At 45.9% G+C, this 18440-nt stretch overlaps 1 protein-coding gene across 1 annotated transcript in view; it reads right to left on the bottom strand.

Moving 5' to 3' along the window:
• The window catches only part of LUZP1 (leucine zipper protein 1), a 69711-nt gene that overhangs the window by 14429 nt on the left and 36842 nt on the right, over positions 1-18440 (bottom strand). The window contains exon 2 of the mRNA XM_080800927.1: positions 10190-10295. The gene's annotated coding sequence lies outside the window, so the exon portion shown is untranslated. The remainder of the gene's footprint in view (positions 1-10189; positions 10296-18440) is intronic.

Genomic DNA, 18440 nt, shown 5'->3' with positions numbered 1-18440 from the left:
TAGGCAGGGAGGCCACTGACAGAAAAAGTGGTATTTAGGCTTTTTTGGATTTCTTTTGTTTTAAGATGGAACAAAAAGTATGCTGGCAAATTGATAAAGAGTATGATCCAGGAAAAAAGAGAAAGTTGAACAAGTTCTGAAAGACAGGCGGAAACGTTCTAGAGCATCGTTCTTGGGTAGGAGAGAGCAAACGGGGCCGCGGCATTAGGTACCAGCAGCTCCGCTGGAGAACAGCGCATGCGTGCTGACAGGCAGGAAGGCAGGGGACGCGTGCGTGTGCTCATGCGCAGGTGGGAAGGCAGGTGTGGTGGTAGGAGTCCAGCCAGGTTCTCTTCACTGATGAAGAAAGCAAGGTCATCATCTCAAAGTGGCAATGGGGGAAGAAGTATCACCAGTTTCAGATCTGGTGAGCCAGGGGAGCGGGAAACAGTGCGCGACGGCCAGGCAGCATTAAGGGCCCACTTAAATTCATGGTTAGGATTTAAAGTGAATCCCATTGGCAAGGCTGTATTTCCGTTTCTTACTCAGCCGACCAGAGGAAGGCACAGAGGAGGCCGAGCTGGATGGAACCCTGCTGGAGCTCCATGAATATAACAAAGCAAGAGAAGGCCAGAGAATTGCAGGTGCGGGCAAGAGAACGCACGCTCGTTCAGTAAAGAGGGACGAGAACACGTGACGAACAGTGAAAATGCCATCGGACCAGATGAAATGAACGTACCAACAAAGGATGGAAGGACCACTGGAGTCGGGGTACTAGCAGCAGTGACCTTGAAAGACAGGAGATGGTCATTAGAGAGGGATCTCTCTCTAGGAGCTGAAATCACCGAGGGGCTGCAGTAATGGAGAACGCCAAAAACCAAGGTAGGACTAGGTGGCAGAGGATGTTTAGGGCAGTGACACTACTCTACCGGACACGGTAACGGTAGACACATATTAGGCATGTGTCCGAACCCACTGGATGTGCTCCAGCAAGAGCGAACTGTAACATAACCAGACTTGGGGCGATTACAGCGTGTGAGTGTAGGTTTGTGGGTCATAACATACACCGCTCTGGTGAGGAATACTGGTAACGGGGAAGGCAGATGGCCAGAAGCATATGGGAAATCTCTTCCCGTCAATTCTTCTGTGAACCAAAAAATACTCTAAAATAGCCTTTTTCCTTTTTAAAAATATTTTGGTTTTGTAAGTCATCTCTATGCCACATGGGGCTCCAACTTGCAACCTCAAGGTCAAGAGTTGCATGCTTCACCGACTGAGCCGGCCAGGTGCCCCCCAAGATAGCCTTTTCTTTTTTAAGATCTTATTTATTTGAGAAAAAGCACACACAAGCAAGGGGAAGTGGCAGGCAGGGGGAAAGGGAGAAGCACCTGACGGGGGCTCGATCCCAGACCTGCGCTGAAAGCAGATGCTTAACCAGCTGAGCCACCCAGGCACCACCCAAGAGAGTCTTAATAAAAAAACAAAAATAAAAATCCTAAAGTTCTTGGTCATAGATGACCATGATCATGGGACTGCTGGGAACAGGGACGGGCTAGGAAGATCCCTGGAAGAGAGAAATAACCGAGAGGCAAAGGCACTGCAAAGACCACAGAACTGTACCTTGAAAGCATCACAAATTAACAGGACCAGAGCTAGAAAGAGTGACATTAAAGAAGAAGCTAAAGTCACTGAGAACTCAGAGGCACTTCGGGGGTTGGGGCGTCAGAAGGCGACAGCAGCACTAAGGGTGTGTGTGGGGTGATGGTCTGATGAGATTAGATTTAAAACTAGGCAGAAGGAGTGAGGGAACACGGTCTGAGCCATAACAGAAAAGCAGCTACCACTCAGAAGCGAAGGACTGACTCAACAGTGATCCCACAAGAAAACCCAGGACCAAAGAGAAAGACTTGAGGGAATGCCAAAAGCCACTCGTATCCCACCCCAAGACCCTGCTCCCTGGCCACACCGTAAGCGACCAGCCACCAGATGGAGCCCATGCACAGTCCTAAAAAAAGCTGGCAAGGCAGCGAAGGTGCTAGAGGTACGGGGCCTCCCTGCCTCCGGGACACTGCCCTCCCCCTGGCTGACCCTCCCTCTCCAACACTCTGCTTCCTGGGTCCATCTCTCTGCTGTTGCTTCTCTCTGCTTCTTTTGGTCTCCTTTCTCTTTCCAGATTATGTGCTTTCTCACTCTCAAAAATGGAACTTTTTAAAAAAATTTATATATTTATATATATATTTTTAAAGAACTTTTTATTTTTTAATATATTTTTTATTTTTTTATATATTTTTATATTTTTATTTATATATTTTTATAAAAAAAAAACCTTTTCCCTTCTTCCCATCTACTTTTCCTACTTCAAGTGCCACTCGTTTTTGGCCTTTTGCCTAGAAGTCCAGTAAAAACACAAAACAAAACACCTGACCAGTGTACACACAGGGTGAAGGAAATGGGAGCTGAATAAATATGGGCCATACTAATTTTTAAAAGGTTCTGTACTGGCATAACTTACTAGAAAACAAATGATACATGATGTTTCTACTAAGTACGTTGAATCAGCTCATCCTCATAAATATGCTAGAAAGCCATTAAATTGTACACTTTAAAGAGATGAACTTTGATATGTAAATTAGATCTCAATAAAGCTGTTTAAAAAACAAAACAGAAAAACAGCTTACCCCAAACTGAAACATCTCCCTCAGCAACTCTCACTTACACTATCGTTTTCATAAACAAATTTCCTTTTCCAGAAGAGAGAAATGTTACTTTTAGTACAGCCCATCTACAAATTCTAATTTTGAATTAGCAGAATCCAGGAATCCTAGTGCTTGTTTATTCGTTTTGCTTTTAGTTCCAGTTTTACATGTTCTGGTCAAAACTCGGACAGGAACTAGCCAGCACAGCACAAGAACTGAAAAAGATAAGCCCAATAACTACCCAGAAAATACTTGCTGGTGACGCGAAGAGAAGGAGCTCTTACACGTCGCTACTCAAAACCCTTTCAAGGTCCTTGCTGCTCTGGGGATAAAGACCAAAGTCCCCAAAGGAAGCCTGGGAAGCCCCGAAGGATCTGGCCCTGCGCCTCCTCTCCAAAGGTCGTGTGACTCCTGCAGCCCACAAACCTCGCCCTCCCTCCCCTTCGGGCCTTTACTAGCTTGACTGGTCATCTCTCCCGTGTCTCCAAATCCCACCTTAAACAACACCTCCTCCTGGAAGCTCCTGGAGCACCTCCCTCTGCAAATCGCAGGCCTGGATCGGGGCCTCTCCTCGCTCTTCCAGCGAGTGTGCTGTACTGGTCCCATCACAGCACACAATGCGGTATTCAAGTGGTATCGACCCCTTCTGTCTCTCCAACTTGTTCCTTATTCAAACGGTATCCTGAGTACCCAGCAGGAAGCCTAGCACATAATTAATGCTTAAAATTTGATGAATGAATGGCTGAAGGAGCCCCCCAATTATTAAATGACTTAGCCCTTTGCCACTAACCATTAACACAAAATAATAAAAATGATGTCAACAGGCTACTCCCGGACTACAAAGGCAAAAACAATTGCCAAGAGCAGATACAGCCGCAGGGGTATCAGGTCCTGCGGTGATGCTCTGAATGACCTCATCCCAAGCCCGGGGCCACCTGCAGTGTCTCCCTCTGGGCGCTTTTCCCTGCTCGAACTCTGCCCCTTCTGGCTTTCAGGTCTATGCATGGAAATGGGGCCTAATACCAAAAAACCCACATCATTCATAGGCTTTCGAGCTCTAGTTATTGGACCACGTGTTGGAAAGAAGGGGAAAAAGAAAATCTGGATCTTCTTCCACTCCTCAGAATGGGATTTCAGAGCCAAAATATAGTTCAGAGATCATTTAGTCCACTGGTTTTCCAACTAGGCTCAGGGAATCCCCTCAGAGGTCATCCAGGGCAAAGACAACAAGGGAGACGATCTGAGCAGGCCAAGCTTCAGGCTCCTTCATTCACTTCATCAACCAAAGCAACTCCTATTAGTTTCTTAACATACTGGGTTCCCCCATATGACAATAAAGAGTTCCACTGCTTTGATTTATAATAAAACCACCCATTTGGCCCAATCCCCTTATTTTAAAAATGAGCAAACTGAGACTCAGAGGTAAATACTGTGGTTTCTCTAGCAACTCAGTAAAGGTAAGGACTTGAGTCTCCTGACTGTCTGTTCAGGATTCTTCCCATTGTGTAGAATCACCTTCCCGGAAACTCTTAAGCATTTTTACAAAGTGAGGAGTTCTGATTATACACAGACCAGTAACAACCCCAGTGGAGCATTACTGTACTACAGACAATATATTAAATAATTAATAATATATATATAACATACATGCTTTCTCTAAGAATCCCAGATCTACCACTTACTTTTTCTTAAAACAAATTACCTCTCTGAGGCTTTCTCTTCCATAAACTATGGTAATCCCAGGAGATATAAGGGGCTTATTAACAGAAAGCCCTGCGCATAAGTCACAACCAACAGTAGCTATCACTACTATTCTACTCAGCCTTCACAATAACATTATGGGATTGGGACCTTTGACCTCCAAAGGTCACACAGCTGGCAAGGAGGACAGCCAGATGATGAACCCAAGTCTACTTCCATAATCCGTATTCTTTTAAGAATGTTACCCTGTTGGCCAAATCAGTGATCTCTATGCCCCAACCTTCCTCTGAGCAAATAAAATACCAACCTGACCTACCTCACAGCAAAATACAAAAAACAGTCAGCTAAAGAACCCTGAAAAGTCCCGTGCAGACCTAAGGTTAAGTTTCATCCGGAAAATCCTCCTAGAAATAGCCTCTCACCAAAATCAGCCCTTCTTCACCCAGGGAAAACAAGAATATTGACTGAAAATGGAGTCAGAGTGTCACTTGTCTCTGCTCTTTTGGCCCTAAGCATAACCGGAGTTAGAAATGCTTTGCTACCTCCAACACCATCCAAAAGGAAGCGGTAGGTGCCTCTCTTCCCAGTGCCTCCCCCATGCCCTAGTTCATCCAGGTAAAATTCATTTACTTAAGCGGACATCTATGGAACATCTGTGATGCACCTAGGATTTTGCCAAGTGCTAGACAGATTATCACGACCTGACCCTTGCCTGGCCCTTCGGCAAAAGAGAACCAATCATAAAACAAAAACAAAGCAGCCTCCCGGACAGTCCTAGACCAACCACACAGTGCCGATCCTCCTGCTTCCTGTCCTCCTCCTGTGCACAGTTTACCACTTGATACATGCTGCACTGGAAGCCAGAAGAACTGACCGATTGTGCCCAAGGGTGGGTTCTGGGAAGGAAATGATTGACAGTAAACCTCAGGGATCACAGGAAAGTGAAGAGAGGGAAGGGTAGTCCCATCCTTTAATGCCAACATGCCCCCCACCAGCGTCTAACTCAGCTCCAGTTCACACTAGAAGGATCCAGCACCAATTCCCTCTCACTCAGGGTTCCTTTCTGCCAAAGCTCTTGAACCCAGTTTCCAATGGCTCTATCCAGCACCTCGGAGGCTGGCTCTTCTTCCTGTCCTCCTGGACCTGGACCTTCTGAAATACAACATAATCAAACCTGCCCTGCCCTTTCCCCCAACACAGCTACCATGATTCACACTTCGATGCTTAGGACAAAAGGATTTCAACAAGGGAGCCACACGATGAGAGCTGCATTTGTGGGGGGCCTGGGGGCAAGTCCCTTAAGCATCCGACTCTTGGTTTTGTCTCAGTTCATGATCTCACCGTCATGAGACTGAGCCCCACACTGGACTCCATGCAGTTTCTCTCTCCCTCTGCCTCTGCTCCTCCCCCACAGCACGAGCTCATTCTCTCTCTCTCTCTCTAATAAATAAATAAATGTAAAACAAAACCAAAAAAAAGAGCTGCATTTGTAAAAGATCAGTCTGACAGGATAAACCAGGCAGCTATTGTAATAGTCAAGGCAAGAGACAGAATAAGGCCTGAACTAAGGCAGTACCAATGGAGTAAAGGGGTGGGGGAGGATTTGAAAGATGACCTGGTTAATCCAGTTTTAATAATGAACCTAAGACTGCATGAGCTAATCTGGCAGCCACACTACCAGTTTGTAGGTTCATACTGAACTTTTTTTTTTAAAGATTTTATTTATCTGACAGACAGAGATCACAAGTAGGCAGAGAGGCAGGCAGAGAAAGAGAGGGAAGCAGGCTCCCCGCTGAGCAGAGAGCCCAATTCGGGGCTCGATCCAGGACCCTGGGATCATGACCTGAGCCGAAGGCAGAGGCTTTAACCCACTGAGCCACCCAGGTGCCCCCTTACTGAATTTAAAAAAAAAATAAACTGCTATTAAGTCTAATTAATTTTAATAACCTAAATATAGGACTTATTTCTTGTATCTTTTATAGGCAGTATGGTACAAGGATTAAAGATTACAGACACTGGAACTAGACAGCCTAAAATCAAACTCTAATTTTGCCACTTACTGGCTGTGTGATCTCAGATAAGTTACTTGACTTCTCTGTGCTTCAATACCTACCTTTGAGGGTTACTGTAAGTGTGACTGAGTTAATACATGACGTGCTTAGACTAGTACCTGTCCATCTTAAGTACCATATCAGTTATAGCTTAAATTATTAACCATTTTTCACATTTCAACCACTTGAAAGTTAGCTTCAATCAATAGTTTCAATTCTCTAAATACTTCTACACATTCCGGCTTGCAAATATTCACTACAAATATGACAGGCATATCTTTTCTCTATCTGACGCTTATTCCAAACTGTTAAAATGTAACGAAGAACAGCCATCCAGAACGCCACTGAAAACAGCACCTCTTGGTAAACACTGATCCATTATTAATACTTATATAATACCTACTAGGTAAGCCAGCCCAAAATTTTGTCTTGGGATCACATGAGAAAGTGTTAAAATACCTAACTGTAGTACTAACATCACAGTATCTCCGTAGCATATTCCGGACCACCTAGCCTAGAATCCTTGCAAAAATGAATTGTCCTGATATACATCAAAACGTTATGTGTAGTAACCATCTATGGATGGTTTGATTTTTTTCCCCATTATTTATCTTTATTTTCTATATTTCTATAACTTGTAGTGATGCTATAGTTTAAATAAAAACAAGGCACAGCATGGGCGCCTGGGTGGCTCAGTTGGTTAAGCAACCACCTTCAGCTCAGGTCATGATCCCAGTGTCCTAGGATCAAGTCCCATGTCGGGTTCCCTGCTCCGAGGGGCGTCTGATTCTCCCTCTGCCCCTCCCCAGCTCATTCTCTCAATCTCTCTCTCTCCCAAATAAATAAATAAAATCTTAAAAAAAAAAAAAAGACAAGGCAGAGCTTAAAGAAAACAGAGAACTGTTATCAGTTAGCATGACTTACTTAGGGAACACAAGTGGCTTCTAGGGGACACTGTATTCTCATCCCCTGCTCAGTTTTAGAATTTCACCAGGGATTACTGTCACGTGTCCACTGATGCCCTCAAACTCATGTGACCTAAAGGTTAAGTCCAGAGAAATCAAACATTTCTATAGGGAGAATCAGAATTTGACTCTACCTTCAAAATATGTCCAGAATCCACTGCTCTCTGGCTACACACCCTAGGACCCTAATCCAAGCCATCATCCCTCCCCTAGACTGTACTAATCCGGGCAAGACCTTCCTAACCGGTCTGTCTGTCTTCACACTGCCTGCCTTGCCGCCCGTCCGCCCCCCAACCCACCCACCGCCAGTCTATTCTCCCACAGCAACTAGACGAAGCCTTTCAAAACAGAAGTCAGCTCATTCACCCCTCTGCTCGGACTCTCCGGTGCCTCCCCCATCTCACTCAGAATAAAACACTCTCCAGGGGTCCTACCCGGGCTCTGAGCATCTCCCCGACCTGGGCCCCACTGCTTCCCTGCTCTTCCTCCGACTACTCCTTTCCTCCCACTCCACTCCAGCCACACAGGCCTCCTTGTCAAGGCCAAGTTACACTCATACCTCAGGGCTCTTAAACCTGCTGTTCCTCTGCCTAGCACGCTTTTCTCCCAGATATCCCTGGCTGGATCCCTCACCTCTTTCAGACCTTGGCTGAAACTATCACCTCATCAGGGGCCTTCCCTGATCTCCTTACGTCAAGGAGCAGCCCCCAGGCTCCCTTATCCCTTGGCCACCTTACCCCGCTTTTGTCCTTCTGAGCACATATCACGTAGTGGACATTATTTCTCTACTCACCTGTTTGTTTCTATCTAGTTATTTATTTTCTCTTTTTATGTTTCTACCCTTTAGTATAGAATCCTTGAGAGCAAGGACTTTTCCTGGTTTGTTTAGTGCTACACTATTGTTTTGTTTAGAGCTGTTTAGCTCCAAGAATTGTGCTAGGCATGGAGTAAGTGGTCATTGTGTATCACTAGAACATAAGCCCAGGACATAACAAAATACTCTATGAACAACAGGTAGGTGGAGTAAGTTTTGTGAAAGAAAATGATTACCTGCCCTGTCAAATTCAGCAAGTAGATTAAAAACCACTGGTGCTTCTTAACTACAAAGAACAAACTACTGCTGGAGGGGAGGTGGGCGGGGGATGAGCAGTAAGGAGGGCACTTGTGGTGAGCACTGGGTGTTGTATGTAAGTGATGAATCACTAAATTCTACCCCTGAAACAAATATTACACTATATATTAACAAAGTAGAATTTACCTAAAAACTTGAAACATAAAAACACACGTACAAACAAAACCACAAGACACTGGTGCTCCAATAAAAAGAGACTATGATACCATCAGAAAGATCAATGAACAATGAATGCCGGCTGCCACATCACCCAACCAGAATGAGTTTCCTAACCCAGTCCCCTGAGGTAGGAAAAATGCTCTAGGGAAAAGGAACAAAACAAGAATCCTGAACCAATTTTTTGAAACATTTTTATTTATTTATTTGGGAGAGAGAACAAGCAGAGGGGAGAGTCAGAGCGAGAGGGAGAAGCAGGCTCCCCGCTGAGCACGGACCCTGACACCGGACTCAATCCCAGGACCCGGAGATCATGACCTGAGCCAAAGGCAGACGCTTGCTTAACTGAGCCACCCAGGCACGCCAAGAATCGTGAGCCAAGTAACAGGGCAAGAGTTTGCCTTGAAGTTTCCCACCCCCTTAATAAGAGCCTGAGCTATGTGTGATGTACCCCCTTTCCTGGGAGGGGTCACCCTGAGAGTGAGAGGTCTTGCTGAGATTCCTTTCCTACATCCTGTCCTGTCACTGCTCTGTCTAGAACCAGATCCCAGACTCAGTCTGCGGCCTCCCCATGGCTTTCCCTTTCCAGAGAACCTTCTTCTAGCCATTCTCCAGCTACCACTGACGACCTAGACCCCTCCTTTGGCCGCGCAAGCGTGAGCTCCTTCTATTTCCACACTGCACTCTGCCTTGGGCAGCACACACCAATAAAATAAAAATAAATAAATAAATAAATAACCAATTAAACAGCTGGCGTGCAGAGCCCAGAAGGGCCAGGAGAAGGAGCTAGCTGTCAACCACAAGGGGTGTTTGTTTATTTTGCTTTGCCTTTTTTTTTTTTTTTAAATAAAGATTAAGTCAGTCATTGTCTCAACCAAAAAAAAGTAACTTTCTCAAAAGAGAAACATTCCAGTACAATGAAAAGAACCCAGGGTGAAACCCAGTCCTCCCCTTCACTCCCTGTGTGAAATTTAAAGAAAACCTCTTACCTGTAGCATCGGTGTAGATACTAAGGTAGATAATGCAAGTCCAACAGGACTGTGCCTGGCGCACAATAAGTATTCAGAAAGTGCCAGCCAGGCCTATTTCTGAAAGTTGTTGACTGAATCCAAGGAGTTTTTTACCTTGGGTAGGTTGGCGGGCTGGCTGATTACATTAGAAAACACATGAAGGGGGCCGCCTGGGTGGCTCAGTTCAGCTAAAGTGTCTGCCTCCAGCTCAGGTCATGATCTCGGGGTCCTGGGATGGAGCCCCACGTCAGGCTCCCTGCTCAGCACAGAGTCTGCTTGTCCCTCTCCCTTTGTGCCTCCCCCCAACTTGGGCTCTCTCTCCCTCAAATGAACAAATAAAATCTTTAAAAAAAAAAAAATTAAGTACTTAGTACAGTGTTTGGTTCATCAACGAGTATTAACTTTCCTCCGTCTCCTGCAGCGGTGCAGGAAGTACGGAGACTTCAGACACCATGGGATTCCATCGGGATGGCCAGGCTTCACTGTACCATATACTTACCATTTAGGTAATTTAAGCTTTCTGTTAATGCCTCTGGTGGCTCTCCTGGTGTTTGCTGTCTTGGAAACAGGCACTCACTATCTTTCAATCGCAGCTGCCTCTTGACCTGGGGAGAATATAAACAGAAAGCAAGATATTGGTAAAGCGGGAACTGTACCAAGACTGAGCCAAAGGGAGAGGTGATTTCCCCTTTCCTTTCAGATGGTCTCAAGGCAGACCGCACATTCTTAAGTGACTTAAGTGGACTGCCTCCACAGTCCCCAAAAGTCTAAAACTCACGACATCTTACAGCTTGGGAGGGAACTCAGAAATCAACTAGTTAAATACCCTCAATTTAAGGGAAAAAACTGAAATTTGGAAAGGGTGAGTCACACAACTGCTTAGAGCTAAAGCCAGGATTCCACTAAAAATACGATGTTCTAGTAGATGGGTAAGGAAAAAAACCCAAACATCTGTGGAGTACCTACCACACCCTAAGCAATATGTTTTATATTTTATACAAGACAATAATACAGTAATATCACCCCCTAAGAAAGAACCTAAATTTCAAGAAGTCAGTGATTTGTCCAAGGTCTTACAACTTGCTAATAAACGGCCGTCAGGATTTAAACTGATGCCTGTCTGACAAAAAAGCCCCTTCACCAGGCTGACTCTCGTCGGGCTGCCTTCTAGATGTGGTCCTTCAAAAGGCCCTTGAGCCACCCAGTATCAATTAGAACCAAGTAGAGCTTCTCTGTCTGCAAATTAACCCTCTGGTTTTAAAACGAGCATTCTGCCAGAGACCCGAAAGATCTACTAACCCACTGAGTATTACCCCTAAAGATTCAGAAGAATTACTGGAGGTAGAAGATCTGGGGCAAACTTCTGTCTATCCTTGTCTTGCCAAAGAAAGGAAAGATACCTCCTGCACTGGAAGTAAAGCTTTTATACTTGGATCTTAAACACAAACTAACCCCCTTCTTTCATCAGGACTGCACATCCCACAGACTACCTTGTGACCTCTTTCCGAGGCTGCTGGTTCCTTTAGTCTGACTCCCACACCTCCACTACCAACCCCATAACACACGGCAGAGTTCATCCCTGCCTCTGTGCTCCTAGAGAGTGAGAAGGCTGAAAATAGATAACTGAGTAATAGCTTTTTCAAATGGCTTTAAAAGAAACATGAGGGGGCCGCCCGGGTGGCCCAGTTGGTTGAGCATCCAAGTCTTGGTTTCGGCTCAGGGTTGTGAGATCGAGTCCCCCATCAGGCTCCTCATTGATCCTTTCTCTCCCTCTGCCCCTCCCCACCCTTGCACATGCTCGCTCTCTCAAATAAATAAAAAAGTAAATCTTTGAAAGAAAGATGAGAGCCTGAAGCCTCAAGCCAGTAAGACCAGAACAAAAAAGAATGAGTGACAGGCAATAAAAATAGAAAAGTAGGAAAAAGGATCTACACCAGAGTCAGCACCCAAGGGATGGCCTGAGTGGATGTGGATTAAGTTTTAGCCTCCCCCACCCCCTCCCACACTTTTTAAAAAGTCAGTCTAAGTACACCATGTATAATTGCTATTTCAATCTGCTTTGTCTCCACGCGGCCCAACAATGACAGCAGCACCGCTGCTGAGAGCTGCTGTCCCCACCGCCTCCTGCCACATTTCCCGGCAAGCTACTAAGGCCCAGGGGGCTATTCCTTTCAAAACAGGATAGAATGCGCTGCCCAGAATCAAACAGGAACTCCCGATGATCTGGATTTATTTTCAACTGTCTACATTCTCTCCTTATTTCTAAGGGATGAAAGCAAGCAGCAAACAAGTTCTTTCCTTTGCTTCTGAATGTCATTTATTTCTTGCATCCTTGGCGTACTGGCCTTCTGTCCCCAGAACAAGACGAAGACTGTAGACTCCTCAGACTCTGCGGTGCTGCAAATTCAGAGCTCTTCCCACCCCGCGAGACCCGCCCATACCACTTCCCTCTGGTACCCCTTCTGCTGTTTCTCGTCGTTCACTTTTGCTGGAGACGGTGGTGGCAGTCTGTGTGTGTGGGTAGTGTCTGTCTGTGTGTCTGTCTGTCTAGAAGCAGAGATGAAAGGGCCCTTACAGTTCGTGGGGAGTCCAGCCACCTCATGTGCCAGAGGAGAAAGTGAGTCCCGCTTCTCTAAGTGAGAAGAGACTGGGCCAAGGTTGCGAAGCAAGTTAAAATGGACACGGCTGAGTTCACCTGAGCTCATACGCTGCACTGAACAAAACGCCACCGATCACCCTTATCTGAATGCTGCAGACTGAAAGTCTCTTAAATATGTATCAAGTTTGCTCCCAAAACACTTTGATAATGGATAAAAATGCTATTAGATAATTCTGGCTCCAGTATGATCCTCCAACAGATAACAACGATAAACTCTGGATAAAATGTTAAAAAAAACTATCTGAAGTGAACAAAGGCTGGCAGATCTAGGAGAGGAGTCAAAAACGGGGAGAAGGGGCTGGGATGGGACAGTTCCCCAGGTTCGGAGCTTTCATCAGAGGGCTGACCCGCAGCAGAGCCAATCAAAAAACAAACCCCAGGCTTTCTCTCTGGAGGAACCACAGACAAGAGTCCAGAGCAGCCACAGGTAAGAGGAAATAACAAAGAAGAGGGCCAGAGAAGCAAAGTCCCAGGCGCTCTGTGTGAACTCCATCCAAACCTCTAGCTGAGCCCGGAACCGTGCCCGCGCAGGGCAGAACCCCAGCACTTCAGCCAAGGGCAGAAGCATTGGACTAAGGTTTGAGCGCACACCTCCCCCCCACAGGGGAGACAGACCCTGCAGACATACCGTCTGCTAAAATAAAAACATCACCAGAAATCAGGGTCTCCCCAGCATAACATCCACACGCATTCCTGTTCGGGCTACAGTCCCAGATCACATGAAGAACTAGAGAAACTACATCCATTCACAAGGAAAAAGATCATTAGCAGAGGGCAACTCCAAGATGATCCAAATACGGGAATTACCAGATAAGGATATTAAAGCAGCAATTATAGCTAAGCAGAGGAAGTGAAAACATTTTTATTTGAAATGTGGCAATTTCAGAACAGAAATGTAGTACCTGAAACAGCCACACAAAATCCTCTGAATGGGCTTAAGAACAGGTTGGTGATGGCAGAGAAAAGAGTCCATGATATCTGCAGATCAAGAGAAATTATCCAAATTGAAGAACTCTGGGTTATCCACAGTCTCTAGAAGAAACACTCCTCAGCCCTTCACTGGCGTGTACACAGTGACACCTTGACTTTCTGTCATCAGAGAGAACCAGACTAACTAAGGATCACGCAGACACTACGACCCTGCAACTCTGCTGCAGCAGGTCACCCTCTTACCAATTCATTAACGTTTTGAGGTTTTCCAAATGTGAGCCAGGAACCGAGCTGAAGGTGGAAAATGAGAGGGCGGGATAAAAATTTAAACCTGAGAGAGCCACACTACCCCAAGTCCTAGGAGTCCAATCTGGTGGCCCGCTGTGTCTGCTGAGAAGCAGAAAGCGAGGAGACAATCATTTGTTCCGCTAGAATTGTTGAGGGAGCACTCTCAGGAGTGTTCAAGAAAAAAAGCGAGGAGGGATTTTTCTGTTTCTTCTGCCCTTGGCAATCTCTTCACCAAAGAGCCAACCCGCAAACAGGCTGACGGCAGGACGGAGTGAGCCCCGGCACTGGGTCTGGGGCGGAAGAGTGGCAGCAGCTTGGGGAGAGCCAACCTAGCGCCACCCACGTTGGTAGAAGCAGCTCAGCCTGAACGCCATCCCTGACCAGCTTCCCACACTCAAGTCACTTCAAGCTGGAGTTCAAGATAGGGGAAAAACACAGGCTGCAGAAGACAGGTCTGAAAGCCCTGCTTTTTTCTCAATGCCCCCTCCCGCCCCATCCCACCTGCCCACGAGGGGGCAGAATCCGGAGCCAAGTGGGAAACTGGGGAAAGGGCGAGGAGCCTGGAATAGGGAGTTCACAGCCACCTGACACACTGTCAAGTTCACCCAAGTCTTTTATACTCATCTGGGTCTCCATTTGATTAGCCGAACAAAACACTCAAGACAAAAATGATATTTAAGGGCCTTTCTTGAACAGATATTTAAGGGACTTTCTATGAATCCTTAACATGCTATCTCCGTGTGTCCTTGAAGAAATTAGCAATAACAGGTCCCAAAGGCAAAAGTGGTGACATTCCAAGTCACATGACTTACTAGAATACCTCAGGGTTATACGATTATTCATTTTTAAAGAATAAATTAACAGTCTTGTTATTAATTCTTAAATTTTACATTAATAACAGATATTAATACCTATCTATGATAGAGGTCTGCTAAAATAATGTTCAGTTTGGGCCCCCTGGGTGGTGCAGTCGGTCAAGCGTCCGACTCCTGGTTTCGGCTCAGGTACATTATCTCAGGGTCATGAGATCGAGCCCTGTGTGAGGCTCCACGCTCAGCACGGTCTGCTCGACTTTCTCTCTCCATCTCCCTCTGCCCCTCCTCTACCACTCACATATTTCTCAAATAAATAAATAAACGTTTAGAATAATAACAATGTCTGACTCTCCCAGAATAACTCTTTTATCCATGTAACTCTTGGGACAAGAAGGCAGATACTCTTACCCCCACATGACAGATGAGCAAACAGATTAAGACCTGTGACTCTTTTATTGTAAGAGAGACAGGACTAGAATCCAGTAATCCCATCTCTGAGCTTCACCAAAGAAACCAAAGAAAGCTTACCAAAGAAACTTTACCTAACAAAGAACCAAGAGTATAAACGAGATTAAAATTAGAAAGAAAGGATTTAAGAACTTTCAAACACTTTGGAACCACTTATTAATAAACAATTGATAAGACTAGCTTGTGATTAGGGCATCTATTTAGAAGCGGGCCCTCAAGGACCGCCACCTGCCCGCCGTTTCCTTTCCAACAAGTAGGCTATAATTGAGACTAGGCTTCCTTGCAATTAGCCCGTGTCTGTGGGGCTTAGCAATAGAACCACATGTCTAAAATTGTTGGGTTTAGACCTGCTTTAGAAAGCTGGCTGAATTAGAAGAACACGCTGGCTCCTTTTCACTCCTAGGAGTCTTTAATTAGGCTATCAAGGGGCCACAAGGATTAGGGCAGGTAATGGCAAATGTAAACAGCAAGTCACAACCCCAGCCTAAGGAGTAAGAAACCGAGAAAGTGCTTTTATTACCCAATTTAATCTTCACAGGAGCCCCCTCAGGTAAATACCACCATGATTATTTTATAAATGAGGAAGAAATAAAGAGTCGAAGTCATGTAGCTGGTATGTGGACTCTCACCTAGGTATTTCTGACCCACAATTTGCTTTCTTCTCTGCATTAAACCACCTCCCCAGGGACTCTTTGAGCTCTGACCCTCAAGAAAGCCAGTCCTGATCCACATCCCGAATATCACAAACGGACAAGAGGCTGATGGGTAGCTTGTGCATTCTTTCACTCAGTCATGTACTCACACAGATGCTGACTGCCTACCGGGCATCAGGCTCTGAGGTGAGCACCGGGGATAAAACAGGGAGTAGGAAGAGAACTGTCTTCACGCCGTTTACTGTACAGTGCAGTGGGGAAACGCTGATTAAAGAATCACACGAGTAAATTAACAGAAGCTGACCCATTCACAGAGAGGTCTAAGAGGCTGCCACAAGTTGTCAGGACGTTTCTAAGTAGAAGAGGGAGCACAGGGAACCCGAGGAGCTATCTGGATGACAACGAAGGGGGGACAAGCAGACGCATGACCGGAGACGAGGATGGACACACATGGAGAGCCACACAAGGCACTTGGAGACCAAATCACGGATTTGGGTCCTGATCCAGAGCTATAGAAAGTCATTTAAGTGCTAAGTAGGGGTAAAGTGTGTACATTCCAAAAAGGTCATTTCAGCTTCAGTATGGACCACAGATGGAAGGAGAGAAGAATGATGCCAAGATGCAGAGGGAGGCCAGCTCCTGGGCCAGCAGGCCCCATTCTGGGCACTTTGTAGGAATTCACTAAATCCTTACAACAGCTCTATGAAACTTACTATTATCCCCATCTTATAAAAGAGAAGTTGAGTAATTTAAGGGTATTACATGCGCCCTTCGTGTGCTCACTTCCCTCATAATCAGTCCCTTGCAAACATCTTTCATTTGCTTGCCCCCACCGTAGTATTCAACTAATTAAACTTCTTCTCACTAAACCAAACTAACCGCTTCTCTAGGCCCACACCAAAGCAGCTAATTTACCAACTAAGCTGTGTCTCTAGAGAAAATGCCAACTACTGATTGGCATCATCTTAAAAAAAATTTAAGTAGGCTCCATGCCCATCGTGGGGCTTGAACCCATGACCCTAAGATCAAGAGTCGCATTCTCTACCATCTGAGCCAGCCAGGTGCCCGCATTTTAAATTTATCACCACAAATCTCAAACACAACCCCCCACGCTGCCAGCAATCCTACGACATTTCCCTTGCTAGGTTCACTCTGCGACTCCCCCAAAATAACTCTTGCACATCTTTTTCTTTCTCAATAAACCTCCAGCCCCTATCAGCTAAATAACTTTGTCCCCAAGAGGCAACACTCAGACCAGTCATCTCCTAACTCCAGGTCTAACTATATACCAGCATTCTGGTTTCCCTATTGTGACAATGAAAAGGCTTTGCTGATACATGACATACAACTTTTCATGTGTACGATGGATCGGATTCCCTCTTATCTTCAGAAGCAATGTCCTCCACTAGCTTACATCATTTTTCTCCCATGCAGGCTCTCAAATGCCCCTAACCCAACAAGCATGCGGCGCACAGGCCAGCCCTGGCTCACAGAGTCCTACCAGTGGGAGTATGGAACTGAGACAGGTACCTGGGCATCTGGAAAGCAAGCTGACCTGGCAGTGACATCCAAGCACAGGCGCCGAGGACCTCTCACACAGGGTCTGGACCAGTGAGGGTCTCATCAACTCACACAGTGTATTGCACAGGAAGTGAGTTACAGACAAAATGCACACAGTGGTCCCACATGTAGGTCCCAGATTGGAAAAAATTAACTGGCCCTGCAGCACCTACAGCTTGAGAAGCCACACTCTAGAACAGTGCTTCTCAAACTTGAAAGTGCACCCAAATCAGCTGGGGGTTGCCCTGAAGTGCAGACAAGGACTCTGTAGGTCTGGGGTGGGGCCCGAGGGTCCGTATTTCTAACAGGTTCCCAGATTAATCCAGAGGCCACATTTGGAAAGCGAGATTCTAGAATTTCTCATCTTAAATGATACAAGATGGGATCGGGAGGGAGACAAACCATAAGACACTCTTAATCTCACAAAACAAACTGAGGGTTGCTGGGGGGAGGGAGGGTGTCGAGAAGGTGGCTAGGTGATGGACACCGGGGAGGGTATGTGCTATGGTGAGTGCTGGGAAGTATGTAAGCCTGATGATTCACAGACCTGTATCCCGGGGCAAATAATACATTATATGTTAATAAAAATAATTAAAAAAAAAAAACTGGGGTGCCTGGATGGCTCAGTGTAAGGTTAAAGCCTCTGCCTTCAGCTCAGGTCATGATCCCAGGATCATGGGATCGAGCCCTGCATCGAGCTCTCTGCTCAGCGGGGAGCTTGCTTCTCCCCCCCCACCCCGCCTGTCTCTCTGCCTACTTGTGATCTCTGTCAAATAAATAAATAAGATCTTCAAAAAAAAAAAAAAAAAAAAACCAGAAACAATAAACTCTCCCTTGATCTCATACCTCCTTCCAGCTGGTCCAGCCCCAGTGTCTCTGCTTCTCCTCACAACAAAACCAAGTGGTCTCTGCTCTCCACTTCCGCACCCCTCAATCTCAGTTCACGCCAATCAGCCTCCTGTCCTCAAACGCTCCTCAAAAACTGTTCATCAGGACCAAAGGCCTCAACACTACCAAATTCTATGTGGTCTATTCCTTACCCACCAAATGGCATTTAACACAAATAACCACTCTTTCTCCATCAAAACCCTTTCTTCCTTCCTTGGTTCCAGGATATCACACTTTCTTGATCTTCCTAGTCCACGGGTCAGCCTCAGTCCGCCCTGCCTTCTCCTGTACTTGGCCAGAGATAGTCCCGGGGTCTCTCTTCTTTACCTGTACCCTCCCTTCTTGGGGCAATCTCCTCCAATCCCATGATTTTTAATATCAATGACCTCCAAATTTTTATCTCCAGCAATGACCTCCCTGAATTCCAGAAACATATCGGACAGCCTTCCTGACTTCTCTACCTGGATGTGTAACCGATATCCCATATCC

Source organism: Martes martes (assembly GCF_963455335.1).
Source record: "Martes martes genome assembly, chromosome: 4".
Lineage (NCBI taxonomy): Eukaryota > Metazoa > Chordata > Mammalia > Carnivora > Mustelidae > Martes > Martes martes.
Note: the sequence above shows the minus strand (reverse complement) of the source record. Positions and strands in the feature narration are given on the sequence as shown.